The following is a 12369-nucleotide window of genomic DNA, read 5'->3' on the forward strand; positions in this document are numbered from 1 at the left end:
TCAAAGACTTAAGAAAAGGTTCTGTAGCTCCAATACTTAGGATTCGTTGTAACAGTTTTAGCAGAATGGGCATTAATTTTATTATGATGAATAATATTCAATGTATTTTAAGTAAATAGAGGGGTGTAAGGCTGGTGTTCTCAACCTGTACTCTGGGACTCCTTTGGTAAACCTCTCTCTCCAAAAATATTTATTTACAGCCCATAGCAGTAACAAAATTACAGTTATAAAGTAGCAACAAAAATAATTTTATGGTTGAGGAGCTCTTACAACCTGAAAAACTGTATCAAAGGGTCGCAGCATTAGGAAGGTTGAGAACCACTGGTGGAAAAAAAATATATATATATATATTTTTACACATATATATATAATTATCTGATCATATTAAGTATGTAATAATTTTCTAAAATTATCAACAAGCATTTAAAATCCTGCATCTGGACATTATTATAAATCACTCCCTATTTTGCTATGCTTTTGTTTTGATTTCTATTTTTGAGACAGGACCCTTCCTGCCTCAGCTCCCAGAGAACTGGTATTAAAGGTATATGGTGTGTCATCAGGCCTGGTAAATGCTGCTGAGTTTTAGAGGAAGAGTTGAAGTAGAGAATAATTATTAAGCAATGAGATAGTTACTGGTGAGAGTTCATAAGGAAGAAGAAAAGTAACCACACGCACAGGAAACTGGACATAATTCTAGTCTATAATTTTTTTTTGCTAATTGCTTACAAAGTCTAGCCATAACCAACCTTCAGTCATTAAAAAGAAACTTAAATACAATTCTAAGTGAATTATTAACTATAATAATTCAACACATGAAGTCATTCATTAAACATTTTCAAGGTTAAACTTATACAATTAATTTTAATAAAATAAATAAAGCTTCATCACACCAAACTTGAAAACAATATAACCTATGTGTTAAAAAGCACTTTCCCATGTTATTTTTCTAGTGCAAGTTCTCAAGGAAAGTGGCAGATGCTATATTCTTTAAGTCTGCAAAGATTTATCAAAAGTTTTTATGCCAAGAGAACAAAGAATAGAAAATTCTTACTACAATATTTTAATGTTTGCCATAACATTTCTACCAACGATTTCAAAAAAAACTACCAAGAAGATGTGGTTTCAAACACAATCCTTTTCCCCCTGATTAAATCCATTTCTGAACTATGTGCATGCAAAGTTAATAAATAGAAAGAAACACAAACAGAGCTGTCATTTTAAAATTACATTCTTAAAAAGTTTAAGGATATCATTTGTGGAACACAAAAGGGATTTCCTTCTCAGCAACATTCCAAGACACAGCTCTTTCCTGCCCACGGCAGACAGGACTGCACTTGTCTGGGAGCCACTCAAGTGTTTACACAAAGACAGTTTTCCCGAATCTTCTTATTGTGTATACAAAACAGGAGATACATGGGTACCTCCAGTATATGATAAATCCTGTTTAGAATAAATTCTCTCTTCCTCAGAAGAGCCAGGCTAACATGGTGGAACATTATCTGTATCACTAGTAGACAGAAACTGCCAGGAAAGCCTCGGGAAGAAAACAAATATGACCAAAAAAATCAGCCATATTTTATAGTGTTATGCCACAGCTTCTAAATGACTATCCCCAAATTCACAGGAAAAAATAAAGAAATAATATAATAATTTTAACAAAAAATATTAATAAAAGAAAAGCTGCTAAGCTAGAAAACTATTTTCTAAGTAGTGTTCACCTACTTAGAAATAAAACAAAACAAAGAAACAAAACAAAAACTAAAAAACAACCAACACCAAAACCCAACAAATAAACAGTTATATTTGTCAAATTTCTTTTTAATTTAACAAGAAAAAAAGACTATCTTTTACAGCTAAACATATTTAGTAGTTCTAAGAGATCCAGCAATAGAGAGCTCTGAATTCTGTTCATAAATACATTATAGAATGCAGTTCACGTCCTATTATAGAAAAATTGTTACAGAAATAAAAATTTAATGTTTTCATAAGCTAGCAGAATGAAATTTTGCTTTGACTGCCCCCTGCTGATTCAAAATTTCTAGAACTATACAAGAGATAAAACTGAGATTCTCTTTTGAAACAATTTTTCCTAATTGATGATTTCATTAGAATTCCTAAGAAAACTAATGTTTCATGTTAAAAAAAATTATGTGGTAGTAACAGCATTTGAATGTTTGTATGTCTTCCTTCAGTGGGCAAACAGTCACATAACAGCAGCTATCTGGGAGTTATTCAGAACGATTTTATGTCTTCTGACTTCAAGAACAGCAAAGGATAAACAAGGTCAGAAAATCAACGACTGGACAGGGCAGAAAAGCAAGGTAGAAAACAGATGTACCAAGTGAGAAAAACAGCAAAGCAACAACAAAACCTCAGGACAGAAACTAGGTAATGTCAAGGTAATTAAGTGTGAACAACAGCTGTTTGGCTGTTCAACAGGTCTTCAAGTAAGTAGGGAGAAAATAAATGAGCTCAGCAGGTGCAGGACCCTGACTGCAGTCACAACTGTTAAGGTAAGGAGGCAAGATCAGGGTGACACACTTCTTTCAACAGTGAGAGCCAGGAGAACTATACTTGAGTAGTCAAAAGAGGATTTTAAGTCATTCAGCAGGCAATGCTGTCATGGTAGACATTCTTTCAGAAATAATAGTATAAAACAGAATCATGATAAAGTGGAAGAGGAAGAAACCAGTGTCAGAGAAACCAATTCAGGGCAACTACAATAACCCTGGGAAAGAACTGAGCCAGAATAGCAAAATGATGGGGAAGAAAAAATGGGATATGTTTTAAATTAAAAAGGACAACCAGTGACCTGACTGGATTCAAATTTGTGTCTAATTCCTACATCATAATGATAATTAATGAATTTAATTGAGATCAAAGAGCAGAGTTTACAGAACAGAAAACTGTCATTGGAGTTAATGACAATTCTAGGGATGGGGGAAAGCAGAACTGAATTTTTCTGTAATCACTGATGTCTTTGCAAGTATACTTTTAACACAGATGGGAAAATGAAAGATTTTTAAATGGACATAAGCTACAAAAACTAAACAAAGTGATTCATGCTGGGGAGAAAATGTCTTCAGGGGCAAAAGAAGGAGAAAAACAACAAAAAAGGCTGCTGCTATGTTCTACAGAAGATATCATACTTACACAGCACTATGACACATTAATGGAAAAATTGTTAATGCCTGTATCTAGGACCTGAGTGTTTAGAACACTAGGTATTAGAACAAGCTTTGAATTTATGGATGGGATGTACATGCTCTCTTGCTTCCCATCTTCAGTCTGCTTTCTTTCTTTTGTCTGCTCTGGACTCTTCATATGCCTCTAGATAGCCTCTCCTAAAACCTTCCCTTTAACCACACCATGGACCAGCCATTTCTATAGTTCTTTACTGTTTCCCTTATGCACAGACATGCCAATTTTTGTTGTTGTTTTTGAGACAGGGCTTTTCTGTATAGTTTTGGTGCCTGCAGAGGAAAAAATTTAATGTTTTAAAAAGTAAAATGTCCTCAAAATATTGTTTATGCAATGTACCTATCATGGTATATCTTCGATGTTTTTTATTTCTCATCTCTAAGTTCATGACAAAATATATTCCTTTCAAATCTGGCTCTAAGGTGGTGGGAATTTTACAGTCCATCTGGACTCTCAAAATAGAAATGTGTTGCTATCCCTAGGCAAACCTGATCCACTGTTGAAAGGTTTTTGGGTAACTGATACAGTGATCACTTTGGCTTCTGTGCCTGAATTAAAATCATCAAGAGTTAATTTTTACTCTGAGGTTACATCAAAAAGCATTAGCCAATAAATAAAAAGAAAATGTCTGTGCCCTGTGATTTTTAAAGGATGATCTTTTGAAACTATATAAAACATAAGATAAAGATGCTAATGTTTGGCAATTAGAAAATTCAGAAAATATATTATTTTGTATATCCGTTTTTTTGCTAGTACTGTATAATTTTAGCCTACCATATGGACAGAATGACTCCTTATCATTAGTCTCTGCTGGGAGGGAAACTGAACCTAGAAAAACAGAAATAACCAAGACACACAAGACGTAAATGTGATATGTAAATATATGAAGTATAAAAACTTCAAATCTTTCCTGGTTACAGACACCTATATGAGGAAAACAGTAAGTTTAACATCAGCTTGGGTTAAAGAACACAAGCCTGTCTCAATAACAAATCAAATCAGCACCTCCTTAAACTAAAGAACCAGTGTTGTCTGATAAGACTCTTCAAAGTAACTCACACACACACACACACACACACACACACACACGCACACACGCACACACGCACACAAGCACGCACACAAGCACGCACACATGCGTGTACCAGCAGAGGGCTTAGGTCCTCACAGATGAATTTACATCATTAGTGGGATGCCTGACTTGTTATATAGTGCTGGGATAAAAACCTAGATTCTTAAGATCTCACAGCAAAACAGAATTAAGCCTGTCTGAATTTTAACCTCAATCACCCGAGGCATACATAAAAAAAAAATTAACAAGAGAATTCAGCAAGATATTTGCTTTTTTTTCTTTCATTGGGTATAGGGCGAGATTATAATTTTCTTTTTGTAATAATATACACACACGCTATGTTATCTTTTAGCTTAATGTTTTAAACTAAGAGGAAAATTTTTACTCTACAGGAGGCTCTAGGGTTTGGTCGAGTTCTGACTAAGTAACTTTAGTTATTTAGTCAATAAATAACATCTTAAGGTGATCTCAGATATTAATGAACACTGTCTACAAGTTCCTCTCTGTAAACTTACTATGATAAACACAGTGTCAATGTTTTGAGTCTAGTAAAAAGGTTCATCATATTTATTATAATTGATCTTTACTTCTTTTCTGGTTGTAAATTCTACCATGAAAGGGAAAGTTAGATTTGTGAAGAATAAATGTAAAATGTAAAAATGAAGATATTTGATTAAAAATATAATCTAAGTATAATACTGAAAAATCTTCTAGTTTTTCCATTGTATCATTTTCATATGCTGTTACATTCATATACAAACTTTATGACCAGAAATATTCACTTCTTTCTCTGTGGTTTTCCCTCATTTTCATAATGAATAGTAACAAATCTTCTCTATTATCCTGTTAAATGTGAAATCTGGGGGAGTTAAAAACTTGGATGCTCAAAACAACGAGAGAGCACCAAATTTTAGTGTGTTGAGGAATATTATTTTAAGGTGTGTGTGACTTTTGTTTATGCTTAATTTGTTTAACTCTGTGAAGCTGTGATTCTCTGTCTGTCTAAAACACCTGATGGCCCTAATAGAGAGCTGAATGGCCAATACCAAGGCAGGAGCAAGATAGGCGGGGTCGGCAAGCAAAGAATATAAATAGAAGAAGCAATGAGGGAAAAGGAGAGGAGGACTCTAGGGGCAGTCACCCAGCCAGCCAGAGTAAGAGTGAAAGTAAGATACAAAGAAGTAAGAAAACGGTAAAGCCCGGAGGCAAAGGTAAACAGGTTAATTTAAGTTAATGAAAGCTGGCAAGAAACAAGCCAAGATAAGGCCAGGAAATCATAAGAGTAAGACTCTGTGTGTGATTTATCTGGGAGTTGAGTGGTGCCCCCCCCCCCCAAAAAAGCCAAAAGAATAAAACACTATACTAGTGCTCTTTGGTCGTATTCCTGTAAACCACAATGAAGGAAACACATTAAACAATTAATGTCTGAAAACAATGAAACTTGATTAAATGCAGTACTGGAACTAAACAACTGACTTAGACACAAAAGGAATCCTACATGAGAGATGACAAAATGAAGTAATGACCAACTCCTGGCTCATATGGCAGACTAATCCCTGTTAATGATACAAATAAAATAGTGATTAAAAAGTTCCAAATAAAAATGAGTTTTGATTATTTTTTGCATGTGTAACATGGTTATATAAGGTCAATCACAAGCTCCTTGAGGGGGTGAGCAAGACAAAAGCAAATGAGATCTGTCAGACTGCTTTAAGAGAAGCAGAACAGTGGTGGTGTACGCCTTTTAATCCCAGCACTCAGGAGACAAAGACAGGCAGGTCTCTGTGAGTTTGAGGACAGCCTGGTCTAAAGAGTTAGTTCCAGGGCAGGCTCCAAAGCTACAAAGAAACCTAAGTACTAACTTCAAAATGAACAATTTACTATTCTCTGGAATTAGCAACTCATTTCTTCTACTGTACAACTCTCAGATTATTTAAAAGTATGCTACAGTATAGAAATGTAAATGTTAAAGCAATCTCTAGTGAAGGTTAAGAAACAAGTAGCATTGTGGTAATTAATACTGAGAAACTGACACCATATGATTAAAATAAAAGGCAAATTTTGACACAAGTCAACTTACAGCACAATGTTCATTACTTATTAGTTTTTCAACTATGGAAAACTAATCTCTTTGAATAGTAATTTTCTTATTTTCAAAACTGAAAAACAAGTTTACCTTTAGAATTATTAGAAGAATTAGAGATAATTCAATATAATGTATATTACTTGGCATATTGTAGATGTGTAAGAGTGGTTAATAAATTGCTATATCTCTAGATTGTTCTAATTATTTTCAAGAACTCAATTTCATATTTTAGAATATTAATATGTATAGTAATAAATATACTTTGGTTAACTAAACTGTACTCTTGTTTTCCATAAAGAAAATTCTGATGGCTTATGGAACATATATTAGTGTGCATTGTATTACTATGATAAACACCATGACAAAACAGCAACATGGGGAGGAAAGGGATTATTTTGACTCGCAGTCCATCATGAAGAGAAACCAGGTCAGGAACTGACCATGCAGGAATGCTGCTTACTGACTTGCATGCTCTGAGCTTGTTCAGCCTGCTATCTTATATAACCTAGAACTACCTGCACAGGGGCATCCCAGCTCACAGTGGGCTAGGCCCTCCTACAGCATTTATTAATTAAGAAACTGCTCACAGACCTACCCACTGGCAAGCTGATGGAGGCGTTTTCTCAATTGAGCTATCCTCCTCCCAGATGACTTAACCTTGTGTCAAGTTGACAAAACATCCTTTCTCACTATCTGAAGGTTTAGACCACAAAGGTGAACATGAAACATCAATTCATAAAATCCTAGCTGTAGAATACTATTCTCCTGACTAACTTGGCAGCTAAGTAGGGAAAGTGATGGATCATCATCAAAATACAGTAACAACGGTAATAGAAAGAAAGCTAACTTCCATGAGACACTTCATAGCTAAAGGTGGTAAAATTCTCTACTTTTCATTACTTCCTCAGAGCCATCAGAGTGGTTAATGTAAGCTTTAATCATAAGCATTCAATAAAGTATTTCTGAACTACTCAAAGTATATAATATGCCAATCTCCAAGAAAATCACTACGTATCTATCATGTAACTTAATAAAGGGACAAATTAAAAAAATAGGAAATACTAGTTTTTTCAATGAAGTACATATAACAAAAGTTAGAGCCTGACACAATCTAGTTTGGTAAAATTATAGCTGATGTATGAAAAGCAGATGCTTTCCAAATGCAATAAGCTAAGAAGAACATACTAACTAGTGCTATGTGTTTTAGGTTTTAGGCATATCAGTGAACACAAGAGATAACAATCCTTCCAAGTAGTCAGTTATGTTGTACGCTAACAAATAGTGTAAGGAACTAGGAGAGGCAGAAAGAGAAAACAGGTTGCAACATCTGTATAATGTCAGGCACTTGCTGTGCTTCAGATGAAGAAGCACCTGCTATGCAAGCATGCCCAGCTCTTTTCCTAAGTATCAGCTTCCTGTGAGCTATTGTAACTGGTAAAAACAAAAAAAAAGGTGAACATTTTTGTTCGGCATGGTTGGCTTCTAGAATCTTATTTATTGCACATCACACACAGGTACTAAGCAGATATTTGGTGAATGATCTAATAATAGAAATTAAACAGTTCATCCAAAAAGTTATGGTCCACAAGGCTTCACTTTCTTTGGTTCTGGAAACTATTTTTTTTTTCTTAAAGGGCAAGCAAATACAAACTTTAGTTGTCAGCCATACAGTCTATATAATAACTATTTATCATTGTCATGATTCATGAAAACGAGATACAACAGTATATGAATGAGTGTATCTGGGCTCCAAAAAATACCACAAACATGGGCACCAACTACAGTGGTGTGCCAATTTCTACTTAGCTTGTTTTATATGTAGCTCACTGCCCTCAGTCTTCTGCTACATTTTCCTTGGAGCATAAACAAAACTTATCAACTGTTTTAGAAATGCTTACTCATAAATTACCAGATATGTAAGGTCACAGAAATAGAAAAATGGCTACACAATTTTACCCTTCTTCTGCCTTCTACGCTCCCCATCTTTTCTCCTATGCTTCACACTGTATGTGGGTCATCAAGCAATACAATGTGAATGTCAAAGATTATATTATGGATTTCAGATATGAATAGTAAAAAAAGAATTAAGCACATAATAATACATTTTACAGAAGTTTAGAATAAATCTCAAAAAGTTATTACACTCATAAATATCATGCCTCTGCCAATGTCTGAAAAAGGGGCAGAAACTTCATTAAAGAGGAAGGAAACAGAGTGTCAAGTGCTCAAATATGGTATTAATGAAAAAAATTTTTAAAGTCCAATAAATATACTTGAAACTATCTTGCTCAGTGCTTTTTATTGTGTTCAAATTTCTAATTAAATAATACACACCTGTTTTAAATGTACTATCATAAATACTTTTCTGCATTTTAACACACAAAGTGAAAATTGGAGGATAAGAACAGACATCTAAAAGGCAATCTTACAACTGGCTTACTATTTTGCTTTTGCTTTTTAAGAACAAAACATAGCCTTGAGTAAGCTTGTTACATAGGTCACACACTTCACTCTGCATCACAAACTGAAAGCCATGGAAGGTTAAACTGTTTGCTACTCACTATTCTAGTTCCCCTGTCCTATCTGCTCTATAAAATTAGAAGATGATCTTGCACTAAGGTAGTGGGGAAAGAAAAGAGAGATACTTTAGATTTACTGCATTACACCACACACAACATACAAAAATGCAATCAAAACAAAACTAAACAGGCTCATGTTACTGAATAACATCTCAAAGACTGGTAAAAATCTCTAGTTCTAGTCCAATGTGTTAACAATGCACACCATTCTCTAAGAATCTTTGTAGTATTACAACTCTTACTACTTGAGAACAGAACTCCAGGCAGTATAGTTTGAAATAAAGTGACCTTCTTGTAGACAGATGTAGCTTTGAACTCAGGAAGACAGGGAATGTGGGATCTGGGTAAATGGGTTAGCAAAGATAATCAAAGGCTTGGAGAGAGCTAAGGAGTACAAAGCCTCACCTCCACCCAACTTGCCAAAATTTTCTTTGCTGTTTGAATTTAAAACTTTTTTGTTTAGTGCCAGGCAGTGGTGGTACACACCTTTAATTTCAGCACTCAAGAGGTAGAGGCAGGTGGATTTCTCGATGAGTTTGAGGCCACCCTGGTCTACAAGAGCTAGTTCCAGGAAAGGCACCAAAGCTATATAGAGAAACCCTGTCTCAAAAAAGCCAACCAAACAAAAACAACACTTTTTTGTTCAAGAGTATTTCCTTACTAATAAAATTTATTGATATAATTTGTAATACTAGAAAGTCTGCACATTCTTGTGCAAGACTCTAAGAATTCTGATACATACACACAGCCTGGAAATCATCTCACACCCAAATCAAAGGATATTTATATAATCTCAAAAAGGTTTGATGTACCATTTTGTTACAAATTCTGTAATACTCAAATCTATTTTTTTGTTTGTTTTTAAGAAACAGGATTTCACTGTGCAGCCCCGGCTGTCCTAGAACTAGCTCTGTCAACCAGGCTAACTTTGAATTAACAGAGATCCATGTACCTCTGCCTTGAGAGTGCTGGTACTAAAGGTGTGTGCCACCATGACCTGGCTCCCAGATCTTATTTTTAATTTATATGCATGAGTGTTTTTCCTGCATGCATATGTGTTCACCACATGCATACCAGTCCTTGGAGATCAGAAAAAGGCATTGGAGTCCTTGGAGCTAGAATTACAGATATTTGAACTGCACGTGGGTACTGAGAATTGAATGTGGGTCCTCTGGAAAAGCAGCAAGTATTCTCACTGCTAAGCCACCTCTGCCACGTCTATTTTTAGATACCAAAGTCCTGCTGTTTCTGAATGTCAAATAAATAGAATCATTAAGTACACATTGGTGTGCCTTTTCCATCTGAATTCTTTCATTTAGCTTAGGACATGAGAAACTGATTAATCACTTCACCATTCAACTTTGCCCTTTCCTAAAGCTCACATCTCCTTTATCTCTAATTCACATAAATCTAAACATAAATCTCTCACTTTCTGTTACATAAATTAAACAGTGAACACATCAACACAGAGGGATTGACTATTCTGAAAGCAGAGCGGCTTCCACTCAAAGCATTTCAAGTGAGGATCACCATCTTGTGTTAGAACAGAGTAACTGCAACACCAAATCCATTGTCAAAAACATCTGATCTGTTCATATCACTAAAATATTGCAAAGTCTGGAACACTAACAGTTCATGATTATAGTGCATTAAAATGCCTAGAGAGACAAACTAGACTGTACATAGTAAAAGAAGCTCCTTATAATTATATGCACATCTTCATTACTTCAAATACTACACACACACACACACACACACACAAAATGAGTACCACACAGGAAAGGGCATTTCATTACTATTAATATTCTATTAAGTTTGAAAACATTATCAAATTAATTCTACAAATGGTTCTAAAATATTCAATATATGACTTTGGTTCCTGGCTAATTTCAACATCAGTTACAAAATTCAGGAATCTAGGAATATTTGCAATAAAAGGGAAGGAGTTTTATTTAAATTTAAAAGTGATCGAACTTTAAGCAATTATACAACTACTTACTTTTGATCTAAATAAAAATTGTTTTTAAATTTGCAGTTTTCAGGATAGCATATTAAACATAATCTAAATCTTGTAAGCTCAACAAACAACCACGAAAACAGAAAATATGTAGCTTTTGACAAATCATCTTTGTAGTAATTTTTAAATAAAAAAAAGTTAGTGTTCTATGGTCAAAGGGTTTTTTGTTTGCTTGTTTTTACACAACCACCAGCTTAAGGGTAATTTATCTCCCTACTTCTGAAAACTCTCATAGTTAAAAAAGAAAAGTCACTTTTCCACCCATAGATAAGACTTGCTTTTTTTTAATGAAGTCTTTAGAAAGAAACTTATAATCTTAAGTATAAGAAGGTAGCATTCAAAATGAAAAGCAACCAACCCGTAACTACAATGAAACGAAAAGAAAAAACTTTGCTATACCACACCATTTTGGGTAGCATTTGCAATGTTTTATTATTATATGTTTCAGTTAAAAAAAATAAACTGTAGACTTTAATGGTGTATACGATTATCTACTTCATTTCAAAAGACACAGAAAACTAATAGGCTGAATACTTTTCATGAATACTGGAAGCTAAGTTCCCTGCATGTCTCTCAAATTCTTCCAAAGTTGATGTCTCTCGTCGATTTCAAGCAACTCTATTTCCTGCAGCCACTATTCTGGTCCTGGCCATCCTGGTCAAATACATTATCTGAATTTTGATGTTTGACTGTGTAAAGGCCCTGTGGTGATAATGTATATCTTTTAAAAACTACATGAAAATAATCTTAAGCATCCATAACTAGGAGGAAAACGCACAACAAAACTAAACTGGGGTTCTACATCACATGAGTGAGAAAGACAATCATAAGAAAGCAACAAACACTGGAAAGGACAAGGGCAAAGGGTACTTCAACCCTGCTGGTGGGAATGTACAAGTAGCACAGGCCACTTCGGAAAGCAGTATCCAAGCTTCACAAAACTAAAAGCAGAACTAATATGATTTGCTTCACGCTTGTGAATATACCTAAAGGCACCCAAATCAGCATTGCTCAGAGATGGCTACACCTTCCAGTTAACTAAGGTTTCTATTGCTGTGGTGAAACACATGATCAAAGCAACTTGGTGAGGAATGGATTTATTTGGCATGACCATGTTCCATACTCCTTGATAAAATTTATTCCTACCTTCCATACAAATCTGTGAGATGTTCAACATCAGCTGGCTTGTGAGGGAAAGCATGTCCACTTACCTGCTGTTGACCAAAGCCTTCACTACAGTCAAAGGCCTAACTGAGCTAAATAAAAATGCTCCTCTAACAGAAAGGATCCTTCTTACCTTCAAGGCTCTTTTAAAAGTCACAATTTAAAAACTTCAGAGAATTACATCTAAGGTACATATTGTGAGAACAGAATCTATTATTATTTTCATTCTAATACAGTGAAAGCAATG

At 34.7% G+C, this 12369-nt stretch overlaps 1 protein-coding gene across 4 annotated transcripts in view; it reads right to left on the reverse strand.

Moving 5' to 3' along the window:
• The window catches only part of Spata5 (spermatogenesis associated 5), a 165905-nt gene that overhangs the window by 101626 nt on the left and 51910 nt on the right, over window positions 1-12369 (reverse strand). The gene's annotated exons all lie outside the window — the stretch shown is intronic.

This window comes from Microtus ochrogaster, unplaced genomic scaffold (assembly GCF_000317375.1).
Source record: "Microtus ochrogaster isolate Prairie Vole_2 unplaced genomic scaffold, MicOch1.0 UNK78, whole genome shotgun sequence".
NCBI lineage: Eukaryota > Metazoa > Chordata > Mammalia > Rodentia > Cricetidae > Microtus > Microtus ochrogaster.